Below are 19993 nucleotides of genomic sequence, written 5' to 3'. Positions count from 1 at the left end.
ATTTTTATTTTATTTATTTATTTTTTTATCATTGGTATGAATTTTTGTATTTTTAGTAGAGACAGGGTCTTGCCATGTTGGTCAGGCTGGTCTTGAACTCCTGGAGTCAAGTGATCCCACCCGCCTCGGCCTCCCAAAGTGCTGTGGTTATAGATGTGAGCCACCGTGCCCAGCCGTGCCAGCTCTGTTCAAAGCACTTAACAGATATTAACTCATTTAATCCCCACAACACTCTAGATGAGTTTTTTTGCTTTGGTTTTTTTTTTGAAACGAAGTCTCGCTCTTTTGCATAGGCTGGAGTGCAAAGGCATGATCTTGGCTCACTCACTGCAACCTCCGTCCCTTGGGTTCAAGCAATTCTCCTGCCTCAGCCTCCCTAGTAGCTGGGATTACAGGCATGAGCTAATTTTTTGTATTTTTACAAAATAGTAAAATTTTGTATTTTTAGTAGAGACGGGGTTTCGCCATGTTGGCCAGGCTGGTCTCGAACTCTTGACCGCAAGTGATCTGCCCGCCTTGGCCTCCCAAAGTGCTGGGATTACAGGCTTGAGCCACCATGCCCAGCTCTAGATGGGTGTTTATGTCCTCATTTTGCAGGTGGGGAAACTCAGCCTCAGCAAATCAGTGGCGGAGCAGGGCCTGGGATGCAGCTCAGAATGCTCTCATGTCCTTGGGCTTCCCTTGTCCTGTAAGATGGGTGGGGCCAGTAGCATTACCCTCACTTTGAAAAAGCAAAACAGGTTCAAATTCCAGCGAGGGGCTTATGGAAGTTTAGGTAAAGAGCCTAGGCTAAGGTCATCCCACTATTAAGTGGATGGGGATGTGGTAGAATTAGCACTTAGGGGTCTCAAGTGCAAAAGCATTTTGTAAACCATCAAGGACCACAGACATGCTATGAAGTTGGAAGAATCTCACCTTTTAGAGATTTTTAGTCCAAGCTTAACAAATAAGGAAACGAAACCTCTGAGAGGGAGGTGACCTGCCCCAAGTCATGCACGAGCATTTCAACCCTGCCCCTCTGCACTTTCCACAGTCCCAGAGTGGCACGCATTCCTTAGTGGCACTGGGCACTGCGCTCGACAGCTCATGCCATGGTGGGTTTGCATGACAGTCCTTTCCCTGAGCCTCACGATTGTCCTGGAGGAACTTGTTATACCCATTTACAGATGAAGGAACCAAGGCTCAGCAAAGGGAAGTGATTTATCCCATCTCACAGGCTCGTAAGTGGGAACCTGGATGACTCTACATACAAGACCATCAGAGAGATGAAAAGAACCGAGAAAGAGCTGGGTTGATTGTGGTCAAGTGTGTAAGGCAGACCTGGCTGGAGGAGCCTGGAGACTGGGGCTCAGAAGGGACTTAGGGATCCCTGCCTGATTTTTGGTCACCCAGAAGTTATAGGGCTGCCTCCTTAGAGCCTGGGAGCTTCCTGGATGCATGGTCTGTCCCTGCCTCGAGGCTCCCAAGACAGGTGCCCTGGCTGGCCAAAGGTCAGCCTGGGGCTGGCACTACTGGAAGAGTGAGGAGGTGATGGCAAGATCTGGGATAGACCCCCAGCCCCCAGCTTCACCTTTCTGAACCTGGGCTTCCTCATCTGCAAGACGGGGGACCCAGTTGTTATAGAAGTGAAATGAGCTAGTGCCACCAGATGCCTAGCCTGGGGACTGGCATGGAGCCAGCGTCCATCTAGGACAGCTGCCCTCACTGTTGCTATTGCTGTTGCTATTATTATTATTAGATTCAACAATATGCCTTTGAGCAGGTGGCTTTTGCTCTTTGAGCCTCAGTTTCCCCATCTCTAGGGCAAAGGAGGGTGATAAGATAGGTTATTCTGTAAAATCCTTCCAGCTGTGACAGTCTGCGATGACTAGCTTTCTTAAATCTGTTCATTCTGGTGCCATGTGGGCCTCACCACTGTAGTGACTTCCTATGAATACTTATTGCAGTGTCCGTGTCTTGTGTGTGCCACACACACACACACGCTGTCCTTTTTCCTTACACTATCTCGATTGTCACACACCATCAGCCCCTTAGTCACAGAACAGGATGTTTGCTTATCTGAATCTCTGGTCCTGGGGAAGGGCAGCTGATCACCGAATGTTTGCTGAGCTGAGTTAGTTGCCTTTGGAAATAGTTCTCTGTCACTAAAGGTATTCAAGTAAAGTCTAGGCAATGTTTCTGGTGAGTTTGGACCCGGATTACTTAAATTCCACGGATTTAAGCCCTAGGACTATGTAGAGTTGCCCCACTCAATGCCACAGCCCCTCTCTCCTTGGACTTTCTGGTTCAAGACACACATTTTACATTTGTAGGATGTGTGGCTACTGGAGGTGCTGACTGTATATCAGATGCGTGGGCCTAATTTTCCCATAATCCTCCAAACAGTGCTGTAGGGTCTCCTCCTCCTCCTCCTCCTCCTCCTCTTCCTCCTCCTCCTTCTTCTTCTCCTTCTCCTCCTCCTTCTTCTCTTTCTCCTTCTTTCTTCCTCTTCTCTTCCTTCTTCTTTCCTCCTCTTCTTTCCTCTTTTTCTTTTGTTGAAATAGGGTCTTGCTCTATTGCCCAGGCTGGAGTGCAGTGGTACAATTACAACTCACTGTAGCCTCGACCTCCTGAGTTCAAGCTATCCTCCCACCTCACCCTCCCAAGTAGCTGGGACCACAGCTCCTGACACCACAGCTCACTAATTTTTAATTTTTTTTTAAAGATGGGATCTTGCCCAGGCTTGTCTCGAACTCCTGGCTTCAAGCGACCCTCCTATATTGGTCTCCCAAAATGCTGGATTTACTGGCATGAGCTACCATGCCTGGCCTACTTCTTGCAGGGAGGTGGGAGGTACAAAAGAGTTCTGTTCCTTGTTATGTAAATGCCCACCCTCCAGGAACTGTGATTTGTAGCTCAGTTGGTAAGAGGGGTCTTGCAACCTTGCCTGGGGCCATGAGGCCTTTGCAGACCCTGACTTAGGCACAGGCTCTATGTAGGGCCCTGGGGTTTGTCATCTGTGCTGCTAACAAAGGTGGAAAATTCCTACTTCCTGAGCTGAGATTGAGGATTCTGACATGCATGAGCTTGCCTGCTTTCCTTGGTATTTCACTTTTGGAGCCAGAAACAAAATCCTCCCAGATGCTCTGCTTGGCCCCTGTGAGTCTGACCTGCAGGCCGGTGCCTGGCAGAGAGGGCACACCACAGTGGCTCACCCTCCCACTCGCACTGCGCAGGAGCTGACGCAGGGAGAACGGGAGTCACAGCTCTGTGTCTGTGCTTACTGCAGCACCCTTAACCTCTCTGAGTCTCAGTTTCCTTATCTGTAAGATGGGATTGATTATTAGTAGGTGTCCAATCAATGTTAGGGATGACTATTAATAAGAAATTGCGTCTGGTAAGATGCCAGCTCCTCTGTCTCCAAGGACCCACCTTTGCTGCCTGTTCCTGATTCCTGCAGAAACTCCTGTCGCCAAGACAACATAAAAATAATCTGGTTTGCAAATATGTAATGAGGCAGTTACAGACAGAGAGGAAAGCAGATGGCAGCTTCCAATGTTTTATCTGAATAGGTCAGCCAGGAAGAGAGGGTTTAGTGGCTCCCAAACCTGTCTCTAGATCATTTAGTTTTTGGATAATTCAGTGACGCAAACCCAGAACCTTCAACCCCTTCCCTTTTTTTTGTTTGGCATTTTTGAAGATAATCAAAAGGACAGGAAAAGCTTTATGCGTAGAGATGTTCCTCATCATGTAGAAGGAGGGTCACAGGAAACAACCTGGATGTTTAGGACCAGGGAACTGGTTAAATACATGATCTTATATCCATTCAATAAATGTCAAGCCGACATGACAAAAGGATGCTTCTAAGAGTTCACCAAAAATGCGAGAATATTTCTGATAGCATGTTAAGGGAACAAAAATCTGGGTAACCAAATTGTATATACAACAAGGTTCAAAAGTTGAGAAGGCGAAATACCAGATGATTACTGGCAGTGGTTGTCTTTGAGCATGAGATCGTAGGATGCTTTTGGGTTTTCTTTATTGTTTGTCACAATATCCACGTTTTCTATGAAGAACACATATTGCTTTGGCAATAAAAATATTTAAATAAGCCAAGTGTTTGGAATGAATTATGGGTTTATTTAGATAAGAAAGATAATCAGCCAATTCGTGCTTAAAGGAAAGGTTTTGCTTACATAAAAGCTGGTAAAGAAACGCACAATCATGTTTGAATTTAAAATGAAATGTTTAAACGATTTATGAACTGTTTGTTTAATGATGGCCCATAGCACCCAGCCACCCTTCCTGAGCAGGTAGAATCAGAGGGCTTCTAATAACCTGAAAAGCAGCAACCAGCTAGGAGCCAGTGGAGAGAAGCTCTGGGAAGATGAGATTTCCTCCTGGGCTGCAAAATCCACTCATTCTCACAAAATGCAGCCTGGTTCCATAATTTGGTGTCCCCATGAAACAAAGGACAAGGACAGAGACACACCATTCTCCAGCCTCCAATCTTCACTTTGATTCACATCTCTGCTGACTGGGTTATCTCTTTGAGTGTTTTTTTCATGAAGCTGCAGGCATGGCATTTTCTGGGCACCCTCTCACATTTGAGCCTGTCTTTCTGTTGCCTTCTCTTGCGAAGAACCATTCAGCATCACACCGGCTCTCTCAGTCTACAACTGCCCCCCGACGGCTCTGATGCATTCGCTGCTGCAGAAAAACCTGAACCCAGCCTGATTTTTCTTGCTTTATGGATTGCCTATCCCTGTCCCCACCAACTCCCCAACCTCCAGTCAATCTGGATGCTTATAGTATTTTCTTTTTCTCGTTTCCATTCAAAAGTGCTGTCAGATGTATTTAGGGGACACTGTCTCGTCTCACCCCTTTTCATAGGCTGTGAGCTGGGCAAGGCACCATTGCATAGGTGAGGGTTTGGAGGCTGGAGAGAGGAGGCACTGGGACTCAAACCACATTTGGGGATTTGGGGACATCCCCTGGATGTGCCCTGAGGCCACCCCGACTCTGGCATGTGAGGCAAACCTGCTATGCAATGAAGGAGCCTGGACAAGGGAATCTCACCAAGGGTGTTCAAATCCCAGCTCTGCAGGTCACTAAGGGTGGGACTGCAAGTGCGTGGCCTCCTGTCGGAGCCCAGGTCCTCGCTTGTGGGATAAGGAGCATTGCCCCTGGCAGGCGGGCTGTTGTGAGGATCCAGTGTGATCATCCCTGACACTCAGGAATCCTTCCTGTTGGTTCCCATCCTGTCTCAGGCATGACAGTCGCCTCCGCTTTCCCCCAAATCCCCAGATTGTTCTGTCAAGTGATGACCCTGGGTGCCCTCACCTCCACCCCCTCAGCCATAGACACCACAGTCCAAACAGACTCCCGGAAGACATGACCCAGGCCACTTGCAAGGAAAGTCCCTGCGGCTGCTACTCATCCTCATGGAAAACATGACGACTGGGGAGGACTGGAGGGCAGGGAGTGTGGGGACAAGCAGGACACCCCCATCACAGGGCAGACGGCTCTGGCTGGGGCTTTTGGATCACTGCCTACCATGGGGAGGCCCAGGCCAGGGACTCAGGCTCCTACTCACCTCTCCAGCCCCAGCTCCTCCTTCCCCTCCTATCCCCTCCCTGCCCCACTGGTCTCCCCTGGCCCTGCCTGAGCAGCTTTGGGAGTTCTCACCTCTAGACCTTTGCTTATGCAGGGAGGCAGGATGTGACGGGAAGACCCAGGTCAGGCTCCAGGGCCAGCCCAATCTCTAACTAGCTCTGTCTCACCTCTAGGGAGTATTTCCTCAACTGTCAGGTGGAGACACAATACCCACTTGGCAGGTTTACTGGGGGGATACTTGTGATCATTTGGGGGGTCAAGGGTGCCCTGGGGCTCGAGCATACATTCATGGCACTGGGCAGTCTCCCCTGCCCTTTCTTTCCACTGCACGCCCTCCCTCACTTAGGCAGACCCTCTACTTTACCTGGGTCTAGGTCCTCCAACTTGAAACCTGCCCACAATGACACATCAGACATTGTAGATGTGTCATAAGCTGGTGCTGGGACATGCAGGCAGCAAAGAGGCAGCTTGTGTGTGTACGTGTGTGTGTGTGTGTGTGTGTGTGTTTGGGTGGTCCACACAGAGGCCCAGGAAGAAGAAGAGTGGAGATCTTGCCACATGGCTCCTGATGCTGGAGGTTTAGGGACAAATCATTAGTGTGACGGTCCCAGGGTCCTCTGGAGATAGTACTTAGGGTTACAAATTCAGAGAGCTGTGTTAGAACCACTTGGGTCTCTGCTTGTCTCTCCCACCAGGCTCTCAGCTCCCTGTGGGGAAAGATATCTGAGCTGAGGGGAGCCCTGAGCAGTCTCTCAGTAAATGGTTAAGGGAAGAAGGAATAAACCAGCTTCTTGGGCACAGTCTGGGCACAGTCTGGGTACTTTCAAACACAGTCCTATTGCGCTGGCACAGCAGTAGTCTTTATCATACAGGTGAGAAAGGAGAGGTTTGGAGAGGTCAGTGACCTGCCCTGGGTTACTCTGCAAGTAATTGGCCTAGTAACCTAACCCAGGGCTGTTGAACAATCGGGCCAGTTGGTGCCAATTTCTGAATATTAACTGCTAAAAAAATACTGGTGGCGAAATAGCTAGCACATCAGTGAGCCTGTTTGGGCTGTGGGCTCAGACTGAGCTCCTATAAAGGGTATGAAGCAGGCAGGGGCCATGGAATGGGGGAGGGGGGTTAGCAACTGCTCTCCTACCTTTTTATAGATGAGGTGCCTGCTGTTCAGAGATAAAGGATCACTAGCAAAACCCACTAAAGACGTGGGGGCCAGGGTGGAAAGGAGGCCTTTCTGGGGGTGCTGATGGAAAACCCCACCCAGGCAAATCTTGCTTCCCAGGCATTCTCCCAGTAAAGGCTGCATTGCTGTGCCCTACTTTGGCTGCAGGCTACTGTTTACCACCCAAGAGAGCAGCCACCAATTAATCTCTGTCCATCAACTTATTCTAATTCTCTGCATAGCACATAGCACTTCCTGGGGTTGCCCTTCTCCTGTCTGCTCTTCAAAGAGCCATCCTTAGATGACCTACTGATACTGCTTTTTATCTTTCTAACTTGTCATTTTGTTTTTGTAATTCTTTTCTTTCTTCTACTTTTTAGGGTCATTATTATCTGGTTTATTGAATTGAACTTTTTTTTTTTTTTGCAATCTTTTTGGCTTAATAATTTAAAATTTTAAAGGAATGAATCCTCCCCTGACTATGGTTTTGGCTGCATCCCGTAAGTTTGGTAAGCAGTGTTCTTATAGTTAGTCATTTCTCAAATATCTGTAATTTCAGTTTTGATGATCTGTCTCTTTGATGGTCTTCCTTTTGAGTAACAGTGTTTTCTAAACTTTTCAAGTTGTTTATTTCTATTCAAGTTTGTTTTGCTTTTTATATATAAACTTTTGCAAAGATATATGCATCCTCATGGTAACATTTCAGAGTGCAAAATAGAATACAGTGAGGGGTAAGTCTCCCTCCAGGTCCCGTCCCTGCCCATCGCCCCCAGAGACAGCCAGACTCACTGGTGTCTCCTGTTGCTTTCCAGACATCTTCTGAGCTTTCAGGAGCAGATGTGCATGTATCCATGTATAAGGACGCCTGCAGAAGCACCCCAAATGCACCGCCAGCTGTGTCCTCACTTCCTTGCATTTAACAATCTGTTGACCCACCTCGCTTTTCAATGGTCTCACAGTGTTTCAGAGTAGGACTGCCCTGTAACGCACCAGCCTCCGCAGGGAGTTCCTGGTTTTCATAGGTAGTTACCAATTCTACTATTATTTTTAGCTGAAGGAACAAAGGATCCCAGAGACCACATGCCTTGCCCTAGGTTACACAGCAGGGGAGGATCGGAGAGGGATTCTGTCCCTGTGCCTGGCTTCCGAAAGAGGAGGAGCAGGGGCAGGAGGAAGAAGGGAAGTGGGTGGAGAGAGGAATCATCTTCATAGAGTCCATCTCCCTAATGTGCTCAAGCTACAGTTCATTTGAGGAGTCCCCCGTAGTGTTCACTATTTTTGGCTGTCACAAATGATCAGCACCAGACCCCTCATCTGCAGGCCCTAGCCCGTGTGTGAGCACACCTGTATCAGGTGTGCAGGCCCTCTTCTGCCTCCCCTGCCCTGTTCTTGTGTTCTAGCCATTGCTGTCTGAATCTTTCTGTTCAAAGAAGACCCAAGAGGTCCCTTCTCTCACCTCTCACTTTGCTAACTGGCCAGTGGGCTCCAGAGTGGGGGCGATGTTCCCCAGGTGCAGTTGTGCATGCATAAGGTACAATCTCCGAGGCTCTGGGAGAACCCCAGAGAGCCTCCCTCTGTGGTCAGGGAGTGACCCCTGCACTCTCAGAGCACAGCAGGTGCCAAGCACGAGCCTGGATGCTAGGGGCTGAGGGAGAGGCCCAGTCTTTTCCCTTAAGGGGCTTCCTGTTTGGTAGAGGAGGCAGGGCACGGCCTGATGCTTCCAGAAATGTTTGGACCCAAATCTACCTTGAAGGGAGCTAGCTGTGAGCTGTGTGCATTTCACAATCTGTCCATTTACGTTTTTGCGGAGATGTTCAATTTGCTAATAACTTGGAGCGGGGAGGGTTTCTGTCCTTTCCTGAGGCAGCTGGCACACGAGCACAGGTGCCAGAGAGTGAGGAACAGGTGTGGGGACCCCAAGTCTCTTGGCTGGCGGGACTTGGACGAAGGGCCCGAGGAGAGAGGATTTTGGGTCCAGGACAGATCATTCGGTAAGGTAGCTTGTTTCAAAGTGTGGCCCATCTGTTTTGAAATCCCCAGAGATATTAGCAAGTCCTTGGGTACTGTAACAGAAATCTTGGGACCCCCAAACTCTTTATGCCAAAGGGAAAGTTAAGCCTGGAGACTGAGTCAAGCAATATTGTCATCCTTCTTCCTAATGACAGCTGTAATCTCACAACCTTAGACATTAGCCAGACCCCCACAGAAAAGAAAAGGCCTCGGATATCTCCCCATGACTACCCCCACAATTTGTTCTTTGCTGGGTGAAACCTTTCAGGATGTGCATCTTACTACAAAACAAGGACACATCAATTGTAACTTGAGGTCCGCAATCCAAGCCTAGCTCCTCACACTCAAATCTGCTAGATTCACACTGATGGTGCTGATCTCCCCAGGTACAGCATGAAAACAAGGCAAGGGCAAGATGAGATCAGTCCTCCTTCTGCCTAACCTCCTCTTCTACATGCTTTCTCCACTTCAAGGACGTGTGTAAATACTGTGAAAGAAAAATAAAATTAAAATCCCGGGACCCCAAACTCACTAAGCCAAAGGGAAAAGTCCAGCTGGGAGCTGGGTCATGCAACCTGCCTCCTGTTTTGTGTCTAAATGGATAAGACTTCCCTCCCTCTCATTTCACTCACAGTGAAATTCCTTGTGGGCCCCGAGAGCTCTACCTTCAAGCAGCTGTGTTGTATTTCACCCTCATGATGTAAATTAACAGCTTAGTTTCACAGGTATGGGACAAAGGATAGAACCAAAAGTCATCCCTCTGCTCACCTGAGGCAAGTGCATATCTGACGGCTTCCTATACGCTATGATTATGATTATGATTATTTGAGATAGAGTCTTGCTCTGTCGCCCAGGCTGGAGTGCAGCAGTGCGATCTCAGCTCCCTGCAACCTCTGCCTCCTGGGTTCAAATGATTCTGCTGCCTGGCTAATTTTTGTATTTTTAGTAGAGACAGGGTTTCACCATGTTGGACAGGATGGTCTTGAATTCTTGACCTCAGGTGATCCACTCACCTTGGCCTCCTAAACTGCTGGGATTACAGGCATGAGCTACGGTGCCCAGTCCTGATTATTATATAAAAATGCAGATTGACTGACCACCAGGTGAATGCTGAATTGATGATCCCTCCACCTGCTTCTTTCACATGAAAAATGTGCATTCAGTGAAGTGAATGAAAAGGCTCAAAGGGGTGCTACTGCTTGCTTCTTTATGCCACCTTTCCCCCCTTTTTCCTCCCTCTTTCCCCTACCGCCTGCTCTTTTCCCTTTAAATAGTGAAGCCCCTTCTTTGCAAGAATCATGGGCCAGAGATGTTTCCTGTGATTCTGTGTCCCTCTTTCCTGGTTGCGTCCTTAACCTTGGCGAAATAAACTTAAAAAATAATTGAGACCTGCCTCAGTCAGTTTCTCTTTGATTTACAATACTAAGCCTCAGGAAAACCTCTTCGGAGAGCATAGGCCACACATATTTTCTGTGGTTTGTGTTTTTCCCAGGTGCACCCTCAAACTCTCGATAAACGTCAATTGAAGCTTATCAACTCAGTAAACCTCGATTGACTGAGACTTGCCACAGTCTGTCATTTCAGTGAATAGTACCCAGACCTCAAATCACAGTCCCCAGAGCAGGGCCCTGGCACCTGCGTGGGTGACCAGCCTGCAGGTGATTCTAATGTACAATAAAATTTAGTCTTTCTCCAGCAGACCACCCCGCCACTGGAGTGTGACCCCTTAGGAAACCCGCAGGGAAGAGGAGAAGCAACCTCATGACCATGATAGCAACCACGGAAGCGACAGGGCTGTGCTGGAGCCTGGCACTGTGCAGGTCACAACACCCCGTGGACATCCCCTCAGGCACTGCTCATTTCTTTCTTTTTTTTTTTTTTTTTTTTGAGACGGAGTCTCGCTCTGCCGCCCAGGCTGGAGTGCAGTGGCCGGATCTCAGCTCACTGCAAGCTCCGCCTCCCGGGTTCACGCCATTCTCCCGCCTCAGCCTCCCGAGTAGCTGGGACTACAGGCGCCCGCCACCGCGCCCGGCTAGTTTTTTGTATTTTTTAGTAGAGACGGGGTTTCACCGTGTTAGCCAGGATGGTCTCGATCTCCTGACCTCGTGATCCGCCCGTCTCGGCCTCCCAAAGTGCTGGGATTACAGGCTTGAGCCACCGCGCCCGGCATGCACTGCTCATTTCTAGATGTCGCTCAGCTGGGCCACTTCTCTGTGCCCCCTGCCCCCCTCCAACTGCCCTTCACCGGTGGCACAGATCAGAGAGGGTCAGAGGGGTTGGCAGCGAATGGGATGGGACAGGCCGGAGTAAATCTAAAGTTTGAGCCCTGAAGAGAAGCGTGAGAAGGACTCTTGCTATCAGTGCCCGCAGGCTCACTGCCTGGACACAGGAGCATGTGCATGTCAGAGAGGGCTTTTTTCTGGACACCCTGGAGCGGCTGTGGCCTTACTGCAAGGCAAATGCAATCTCTGTGACCGTCCCAGACCCTCACTCCTGCCTCTGTAGACCGGCCGTCTGGTACCTGAGCTCCTGCAGTGTGCCTCACACCTGCTTTCACTACACCAGCACAATCAGAGGTAAGCCTCCCAGTGGTCCTCAAAAACAGGAATGATGATCCCCACTGTACAGGAGAAGAAACTGAAGCTCAGGAAACTTTCCTGGTAGGTAAGTGACAGGGTTGGAATTCAAATCCCGAGTTGTGTTTGTTCCACTCTGCTTTATGCTGTGATGACTTTTTTGGAATGTATGTGGCGGGGGGGTACACGTTTCTAGCCTCCAGAATCCTCCAGAGCCGTCAGTGATGAAAGAGTCAAAGAAATACTTCACGCCTTTGGTTTGTTCCAGAAAGAAACCCTGGAGTGGGTGTTTTGGGGAAGCAGAGCCTTGGGTCCCCAGGAAAACCAGAGGAACTCAGAGGAGGAATTGAGGATTTAACACTTTTCATGGAGGGCAGATTCAGTAGCTGTGGATATTTAGCTCAGAGAGAAGCAATAGGACTAGAATGGTACAAACCCCAAGGAAATGAAAGTGGGCCCATTGCTCAGTGGGTGATAGTTGGAGGAAGAGCTTTTAAATAGTAGAACTCTCCTGAGATGGAATGGGCTGCCTTGCAAAGTAGTGAGCTCCCCATTCTTGGAGGCATACACACTAAGATGGATATTCACAGGGCAGGAGATTCCGGGACCAAGTGGATGTCAGAAGTGATGCATTTGGGGTCTTAAGTCTTGGCAGGTCTGATTGTTTGCCTCATGACCCTGAGGTACTGTAATTGTCCTAAGTGCCTTCTGAATCCTCAAAGCAACATGCAGACCTGCTCTGTGTGCCTTTTTCTTTTTTTAAGAGCAGTTTTAGATTCACAGCAAAATTGAGCAGAAAGTACGGAGACTTACCGTATATCCCCTGCACCCACACATGCATAGCCTCCCCCGTTACTCACATCCCCTACAAGAGCAGTCAATTTGTTGTAATTGATGAACCTGCATTGACACATCATCATCACCCAAAGTCCACAGTTTTCATCAGGGTTCGCTCTTGGTGATGGACATTCTGTGGGTTTGGACAAATGCATAATGACATGTATCTACCATTATAGTATCATACAGAAGTTTCACTGCCCTAAAAGTCCTTTGGGTTTCTCCTCCAGTTCTCTCCTCCCTCCCTCTAATTCCTGGCAACCATTGATTTTTTTTATCTTTTACTGTCTTCATAGTTTTGCCTTTTTCCAGAATGTCACATATAGTTGACATTATACAGCATATGCCTTTTCAGAGTGGCTTCGTTCACTTAGTGATAGGTTCTGTGTGCTTTTTTATGGCCTGCTATGTGAGCAATATTTATTTATTCATTTAACCATTCAGCATTTCAGCAAACACTGACCCATGTTGGGCTAGGCATCATTTTGAGTGCAGGAGAGGCAGCCTGAGAGGATAGACTCTGCTTTCATTCTGAAAACCAGAGTCTCCTGGTGCTATGATCTGAATGCCTGTGTCCCTCCAAAATTCACCTGTTGAGACTTAATCCCCAAGGTGGTGATATTAAGGAGGTGAGGCTTCTGGGGGGTCATTAGATCATGAGGTCCCCCTCCTCGTGAATGGAACTGGTGCTCTTTAAAAGAGGCCTGGGAGAGCGTGTTCACCCTTCCACTGTATGAGGATGCATAGAAGATGCCATCTATGAGGACTAGGTCCTCACCAGACACCCAATCTGCCAGTACCTTGATCTCGGGCTCCCCAGCCTCTAGCACTGTGAGCAATAAATGTCTGTTTTTCAATAAATTACCCAGTCTAAAGTATTTCTTATAGCAACTCAAATAGACTACGACATAGGGCAAGTCTGCAGGGCTCCCCCCGCTCCGCCCAGGCGGGCCCCTCCCTGACCACAAGCAGCACAGGTGAGGGGGTTGCCCTAATGTTACCCCTGGAGCCCTCGAACTTGTTACTGAGTCAGTCACTGTGTTAGCAGAGACCACGTGGCGCAGTTATTAGGCTGGTGCAAAAGTCATTGCGATTTTTGGCGTTACTTCTAATGGCAAGAACCGCAATGACTTTTGCACCAACCTAATAGTTCCATGTTGGATCCCACTGGCAGGCAACGACCACATTCAAAGTCCTCAGACCCACTGTGCAGGCCCAGCCATGGGAACCTCCTCCTGTTTGCAAGGGAGGGAATCCCAAAGAGACTGAACCCCAAAGAGGTTGAGGGATTCCCCTGGACACTGAGTGGAGGGCTGGCTGAGGTCATGTCCCCGCTCTGAGACTCAGTTTCCTCTGTGCAGAGAGAGGCTTGGAGTGCAGGGTTGCAGGGAGAGCTGGGATGAGGCCTGGGCTCCTGCCTGTGGGGACAGCACACAAGCTTCCTCTTTTTCATCCAAAGACGCCTACTCCTGGCTGTCTTTCCCCAGGTAGGGGAAAGAGCAAATGCTTCCTCCAAGCTTATGGGGCTCACAATGTGGAATGTCGCTTGCTGCTGCCAGGGCTCGAAGGACACAGCAGAGGTTTTTCTCCAGAGAACCTCGGGCAGGGGATGTTAGCAATGTCCTCTGGGGTCGCTCACCAGTCCCCCTGCCACCTAAGCCCTTCTCCCACTCAGAAATGGAATTAGGGGTGGGGTTGGCTGGGGAACCCCCCGTCACCCCACACCCGTGCCAGAGTTCCCACTTCCTGTAGGCTGGGGAGCCACAGGCGGCCTGTGACTCAGTGAGGCACATTCTGACCTGCCTGGAACAGCAACACCTGCTGTCCACCTCCACCCAGGCTGCGGAAGCAACCTACTCTTCAGCAACTCCAATCATGGCTGCCATTTATTTAGCGCCTATGACACACGTGGTGCTCCACAGGCAAGAGCCTACCTCTATCTTTCCATAAAGAGGAATTACCAGGTCTTCTTTACAGCTCAGGAGACGGGGACAAAATAACTTGCCCAAAAACGTCACTCACAGGGTGAGAGCAGAACTGGAACTCCAGCCTGGGCTGGATGCAAAGCCGGTGCTCGGAACCCCTGCACTATCCTGCCCCCCCATCCTGGTCAGCGAGGACCGTGGGAAGAGGGTCGCTAAGCCCTTCTGAGATAGTCACCACCACCTGCCTCCTGGAGGCACATCAGCCAGTATTCACTAACCCCTCCCGCCTGCTTCTGATTTAACCCTGCCATCCCCAGGGAGCCAGCGAGCAGGCTGCTTTGCAGACAGAGAAACTGAGGCTCAGAGAGGTTGAGTAGCTTGTCCAGGGTCACACAGGGCCAACGAGTGGCACGGCTGTGAGTGAAAAGCCAGGTTCTGGCGCCTCCACCCAGCACCCGTCCCTGCTGCACCACGCCTCGCTGCTTTACTCCAAGGTGTCCACCCAAAGTATGTGAAAATCCAATCACGAAATCCCTCACACACTGGACACACACAAGCCTGTCTGTCACCTTGATTCAGAGAAGAGAAACCTACAACAGACAAAGAGGGCGATTCCTCCTGCTGGGAATCCTTCTTCCCATTGCCTGTCAGACCTCCCCTCCGGAAGGAAGGGAGCTTTTCCCAACTCCCCATGACCAGAGGGAAACTTCTCCCCGCTGCCTGCCTTCCTTCCCCCTGGGCTGGGACAGCTTGTCCTCCCAGCAAAGGTGAGGCGGCTGCACCAGCCCCTGCCCGGCACCCACCTTCTCCGGAGCAAGCAGCATGGGCACTTCAGTCACTCCCTGGGTACTGCGAGACAGCCTGATGTCCCCACCGTCTCCACCCCTCCTTGGAGCCCAGAGGCCAGAGCTGTAGTGGCAGTGGGAACAGCTCATCTTTCAAGGGCTGGGTGGTGATGTCATCAGCCTCCTGGGCACTTCCCCCTCCGCCTCCAGCCGAGCTCTGCTCTCCTGCCCAGCCCGAGCCAGGCTGCCTGTGGGGCCAGGGTGGCTGCGGTCACCTTTGCTCTCCGCTCTGCCACCCTCTGAGCCCTGGGGGCCAGCAAGGCTCTTGGAAGATTTCCACGTTTGCATAGCCCGGCTCCCCACTGGAGTTGTGGTATGGCAAAAGCGTCCCTCCCGGCTGACCACAAAGTGGCCTGTGGAGCCCCATGTGAATAAATTCGCCTCACGTAACGTTTATTTCTTATCACTATTTATTTTCCTAAGGTGGTTGTTTTGTGTCTGAGTTTTGGATGTAAACAGTGGGCGTTTACGCGGAAGGTGTAAACAGAGGGTGGCCAGGAGGGCAGGGGGAGTCCTGGGATTTCTTTGTACAGCTCCCAAGGGCGACAGTGGCAGAAGCTGTCCTGTTTCCTGGGGATGGGTGTTCGCGCTCCCCTAAGACATGCGGCCCTTTCTTTGGAGATACATGGCGGTGGTTTCTTCCATGTCAATGCTCAGATTGGCTTTCTCGGTTTTGCTCAAAGACTTACTAACAATCTGTAGCACTTTACACTCCCAGGGCTGAGACAGTAGGAGCTGGAAAGGGCAGGGACTTTCAAAAACATTTTTTTTTTAAGCCTTAAAACCTTTCCTTCAGAAGAGAACAGATAAGAGTGGGCCCAGTGGATCTGGGGAAGAGAAAGGAGGGCCAGAGGACGCCCCCCGAGCCCATCCGCTCCCCTTCCCTGTGACTTGATTCATATCAAGCCTATAAACCAGCGATCCAGCCTGATCCCATCATCATGGAGACAGGGAAACAGAGTCTCAGATAAGTTTATGGGTGGCCTGGGCACTAGCCCTGTCTTGGCTGTGAACTGGCTGTAGGCCCTTGAGTGAAGGGCCTCCCTGGCTTGGCTGTGTGGTTGACTCCTCTGTGCACATGCCTGTTCAACCACATCGGGGCTCCTTAATCTGGAGTTTCCTGACTTCCCAGCTGGGGACAGAGGTCTGTGGATAGGCTGCCCAGTGTCCACCAGCCCTCTGAAAAGGTGTGTCTGTGCTTTATCCCCTATGGAGCCTCATCTATAGCTTTCACTAAAATATTGAAGAGCTGTGAGATCCACAACATATTGAGACCTGCATGAGCATCTAGAGACCCTCTGAAGTCTCTTCCAACTTAGATATTGTAGGGCTCTGCATCTATGAGTTGAAAATCCTCAAGGATCTGAATCCAGTGTTGACAATTCTGTAAATATCATTGACAGAGAAATCTCCAAAAGACATCTGTCCATCTACACACGTCTCCGTCCATCTCCGTCATATAGTTTTTTCAAAAGTCTACTTTAACCCAATTTTGAGGTCCTGGTTGGAGGCCAGTCAGTTAGTGAGCAGCTGATTAAGTTCACATTCTGGCCCTTTCTCTTACCAGGTTCTCACACTCTGGGCCACCAGGCACCTGCCCTGATTGCCTTGGAGCCAAGTACCAAATAATAAGGGACAGCTCCTATCATCTGGAACTCACAAAATTATTCAAATCAGCCAATCCATAGGCAGCCAAAGAAACCTCCTTAACACCGCCCCATGTGTCACACACAGCTGCCACATATAGCTCCAGCTTGCTGGGACCCCCTGTCCCCAGCTGCACATCCTGTGGGGCCCAGCCTGACAGTATCTCATTTGGAGCTGTAAGAAACAAAAGTCCTACCTTTCATTTCTCTGAGTATCACTGTGCTGTGTCCTGCCATCAAAATAATCTTTTAATCTTGTAAAATAATTACACATTCTTCCATTCATCTACACTGGTATCTACCCACACATCTGCCCACCTGCCTATCCACCTATGCATCCATTCATTCACTTATTCTCCTGTCTGTCTGTCCATCCATCTATCTATCCATCGATCCATCCATTCATCCATCCATCCATCCATCTGTCCATCCGTCCATTGGTCCATCCCTCCTTCCCTCCCTCCCTCTATCCACCCACACACTCATTTATCAGATACCCACATAACCAGGCAGTACATTGTTAAGTAGAAGTGAATGAATCAGATATCCCCATGCCTCAGAGGAGTTTACCCTGAGGCCAGTCCCCTGCCTATGGGCAGAGCCAGGATGAGGATTTCAAAGTGTTCCTTGAGGACTCAGTAGCACCCAGTTTATGTCTGGAATGGCACACTTGTGTACTGCATTTTTGCTATGAGAAGGTTTGCCTCAACGCTCCTGCAAAGTCCCTGCAACGGCAACCTTATTACACTCCTCACCACTCAGTCTGCTTGGCTGGGGTCTGCAGGAGGTGGCTCAGCCCTGTAAAGGCTCCACGTTCGAGTCAGCCAAACTGCATTCAGCAAGGACCACAGGAGGGATCCAGTTATTTTGGCAAAATCCTGCACCACTTAGCAGGGCTCCTTTACCTGGCACGGTAAGAGGCTGTTCCTCCTGCTCCCTCCTCCCAGGCCACTGCAGCCTCCCCAGCCATGGCCGGCCCTCTGTACTTCAGTCCCACAGATCCCCCTTATGCTCCTGAGTGGGGCAGGATTGCACTTGACCCAGGGCCTTTGATGTGACCATCTCTGCCTGAAATGCCTTTTCTCGCCCTGGCTTGAATGCCTGCTCTTCTCTTGGGAGGCTGCGTGGGGGCCTTTCCTGAAGCCCCTGGTCCTGTCCGCACCTCTTGCCTGCCTGTTTTCTAACACACCCTGGAATTTCTCTTGGTGGACTGAGAACACCGCGAGGCAAGGACTCCGTCTTACTTGTTGCTATTTATGGCCCGGCACACAGGAGGCACCCTCTGCAAGGACCACAAGCAGTCTATGGGGAAAAGTACCCAGATCCAAACTTACTGGGATGAAGGAAAGACCGGGCCAAACAGAAGAGCATAAAAGCGGGCTGTAGACATGTATGTATATGTTTGTTTATGAATGTCCACCCTCCACCCCGATGTTCCCGAACATTCTCTCCACATGTCTGTGTGTGAGGCACAGGTGCTCCCGGGAAGGCCATTATTCTATTCGTTGGCCTCCAGGAGAGGGCTGTGCTTTTGTCCAGAACGCCCCAGTGCTGACCAGAAAGCCACTCCCAGGTCCTCTGTGGATCAGCAGCTGCCCTGCAAAAGGCTGACCAGTTACACACACACTTCAGACAGACCAGCAGGGAAACGGGAAAGCAGGGTCAGAGGATAAGCGCTGATTTGGGTTCATGGCCAAACCCATGCAGAGCCTGTAGTTCGGCGCTAACGCTCACACCTAAGAACCCTACAGAGCCTCTGCGTCCCCAAAGCGCCTCCCAGCCCGTGTGCCCGTGAACGCCGCCTCTGCCTCTGGCATCCCTTCCTAGAGGCCTCCTGCACGGCCTGTGGGGGCGCGGTCCTCTGGCACAGGCATGAGCCCCCCAGCCCTAGCCCGGCATGGCGACTCGCTGCCAAGTGATCTCCGTAGCAGGCCCTACATAAGCACACGACCCTTCACAACAGCCCGATGATATGGTTACCAGTCAGTATCCCCATTTTACAGATGGAGAATCAGAGGCTGAGAGAAGTTACTTAACTTGGCCTAAATCCTGCAGGCTGGAAACAGCAGAACCAAGAGCTGAGCCCAAGTTTGACTCCATCTGCATGTCTTCCCTTCCCCCAGATGAAAATGCAGCGTTTTAAAAAAGCTGATCATGGCCTGGTGCCGTGGCTTACGCCTGTAATCCCAGCACTTTGGGAGGCCAAGGCAGGCGGATCATCTGAGGTCAGGAGTTCAAGACCAGCCTGGCCAACAGGGCAAAACCCCGTCTCTACTAAAAAATACAAAAATGAGCCAGTCGTGGTGGCACACATCTGTAATGCCAGTTACTCGGGAGGCTGAGGCAGGAGAATCACTTGATCCTGGGAGACGGAGGTTGCAGTGAGCCAAGATTACACCACTACACTCCAGCCTGGGCAACAGAGTGAGACTCTGTCTCAAAAAAAAAAAAAAAAAAAAACAAAGGCTGATCACATACATAATATGGATGTGTTGTTTCTCTACTGTTTGAACTTAATGTGTACTATAAAAAGTGAAAATCAACTGAAAAGTGTACAGCTTGGAGATGATTAAGAATTTGATGCCAGCTGGGCATGGTGGCTCATGCCTGTAATCCTAGCACTTTGGGAAGCCGAGGCAGGTGGATCACTTGAGGTCAGGGATTTGAGACCAGCCTGGCTAACATGGTGAAACCCCATCTCTTAATAGAAAAATACAAAAATTAGCCAGGTGTGGTGGCAGGAGCCTGTAATCCCAGCTACTCGGGAGGCTGAGGCAGAAGAATCGCTTGAACCCAGGAGGCGGAGGTTGCAGTGAGCCGAGATGGCGCCACCACACTCCAGCCTGGGCGACAGAGCGAAACTGTGTCTCAAATTAAAAAAAAAAAAAAAAAGAATTTGATGCCATGTTTCTGTGTGTTTACATGAATTCATTATATAGTGTTACATATGTCTGTACTTCAAAATACCCCACTTTGCATGAACAGGATCATATTATACATGCTGTTGTTGTAAGCGGAATTTCCCCCTTTCCTATTGCTCTGTTTCTTCTTGCACTGCTCCACCTCCAGCCACCATCCTTTCCTGCGCATTCACAAAAACTTATGACAGCCAGGCCAGCTACAGAATTTGTGGGACTCCGTACAAAGGGGCCTGTTCCTCAAAAAGCGGGAAAGAAGTGTTGGTAAAGGTATTAAGTCATAAGGCTGTTTCCTTTCTTCTGTGGTCTCTCTTTTGTCTTGTCATGACACGTGTTATTTTTTGCTGTTGTGTGTTTGTTGTTTTGAGACCAAGTCTCACTCTGTTGCCCCCCAGGCTGGAGTGCAGTGGTGTGGTGTCATCTTGGCTCACTGTAACCTCCGCCTCCCGGGTTCAAGCGATTCTCTTGCCTCAGCCTGT

General features: G+C 50.0%; 1 protein-coding gene across 4 annotated transcripts in view; it reads right to left on the bottom strand.

The window, feature by feature from the left end:
• The window catches only part of BDKRB2 (bradykinin receptor B2), a 40182-nt gene extending 24846 nt beyond the window's left edge, over positions 1-15336 (bottom strand). The window contains exons 1-2 of one of the 4 annotated variants that reach the window (XM_077941683.1): positions 14909-15270; positions 12204-12313 (exon numbers count right to left, since the gene is read on the bottom strand). The gene's annotated coding sequence lies outside the window, so the exon portion shown is untranslated. Of the gene's footprint in view, positions 1-12203; positions 12314-14908 lie in introns of all 4 variants that reach the window. The other 3 variants (XM_077941682.1, XM_015144458.3, XM_077941681.1) reach the window with 3 other exon arrangements.
• Positions 15337-19993: the final 4657 nt, after the last annotated feature.

This window comes from Macaca mulatta, chromosome 7 (assembly GCF_049350105.2).
Source record: "Macaca mulatta isolate MMU2019108-1 chromosome 7, T2T-MMU8v2.0, whole genome shotgun sequence".
Lineage (NCBI taxonomy): Eukaryota > Metazoa > Chordata > Mammalia > Primates > Cercopithecidae > Macaca > Macaca mulatta.
Note: the sequence above shows the minus strand (reverse complement) of the source record. Positions and strands in the feature narration are given on the sequence as shown.